Source organism: Brassica oleracea, chromosome C2 (genome assembly GCF_000695525.1).
Source record: "Brassica oleracea var. oleracea cultivar TO1000 chromosome C2, BOL, whole genome shotgun sequence".
Lineage (NCBI taxonomy): Eukaryota > Viridiplantae > Streptophyta > Magnoliopsida > Brassicales > Brassicaceae > Brassica > Brassica oleracea.
The window spans coordinates 47,553,708-47,555,199 of NC_027749.1; positions in this window are offsets into that span (position 1 = coordinate 47,553,708).

The window sequence follows — 1,492 nt, forward strand, 5'->3', positions numbered from 1 at the left end:
GGACCGAAAAGGGTACGAGTGATTCGATGGTTAAAAGGACACCACATGCATTATGTTGGGCGTGGACCCACATGATGGCAATGGGTTGTCAGTTTGGTTAATACATGAGTGTAAGGAAATAGCGAAGGCCTTAAAGGCTAGTGCAATCCGTACAACATGATTGATGTATGAACCATAATCCATGGTTAGTGGATGGATGGTTCTAGCCGCAAAGGCTAAGTAGGATATCTTACAATCAACTTCGGATTGGTGAGTAGGATAGGCGCCATATCCCTTATGTAGGGCGTAGACCCACATGATGGCAATGGAAGGCCGGTTATGTCCATCCCTGCTAAGTAGACGATGGCTTATCAAGTCTAGTGGTCGGATCATGTTTCATGACGATGTTTCGATGGCCGAGCACTAGTAGGGATAGTCACGTTGCTGGAGTAAGAGTATTGATGTGATGCTTCTAAGATATCAACCTTGGTGTTGATAACTTCGAGATTGGCTAAGAGTCATGACGAAGTGTATGGCTAGTACTATGTGTCGTAGACCATAAGTATTGAGCTTAAGTGTGATTGTTCAAGGATAGCCGTGTAAGATCTGATCATGGTTGAGTATGGACGACCTGGCCTCTGGATTATGGTTCAAGGTGTCGGAACTAACCTGATTAATGAATGCATCGGTTGGTATGAACACGTCATATCTGTTGTCTGGGTTAAGTCCCAGATGAAGACTCATCAGTTCCAAGTCATGTGGGGATGGTTAGTTGATTGACTTAGGATCTAATGAGCTTTGTTAGTCCAGAAGATGGACTTGGTACTATTGCGGCAAAAGGATTGCAGATTGTGCATGAGCCGAGAAAGGCCAGATGTATATCCTTATCCTTTCAAAGACTTCTCAAGGGTTACTTATGTCTGTGGGGATGGTTGTTTGAATGACTAAGTACCTAGGGGAGCTGTTTGATGCAGGAATCAAGATAAGGACCTTAAGTAAGATCATTGAGTGATCGTGGTCCAGCTATCAAGCAAGAGCAATTCGAGTCAATGGAGGACCGATGAGCTAATGAGCTCCGTAGATGTGGCAAGGGTAAGATCTTGCAATACCTGCATAGATCTAGATTGAATGGTTTAGGGGAATGGAACCTCAGAATCGTATGACTTGGTTTGGGTTTAGGATTGACCTTTAAGCTAATCGGGAGTTGTGGAAACTGACCAAGGCTAAGGTGATTCGACCAGACAAGTGTTAGATTGGTTTTAGACCAATGGTTAATTAGAGAATAATCGACTGCGTATCTGTTGAAAGGTTCTAGGGTATAAAGGGCTAAGAAAGTCTTTAGCTAAGGTCTAAGTTAGCCCTCGCCTTTAGGCGATATTATAATTAAAGGGCGAAAATTAAGAGGTTCGGCCAGGAAGTGGACCGAGCGACGTAAGGCTTCGACCGCGGCCTAGTCGGCCGGATCGGAGTGTTACAAGTTGGTATCAGAGCATGCTTGATCCTGTTTAGGACA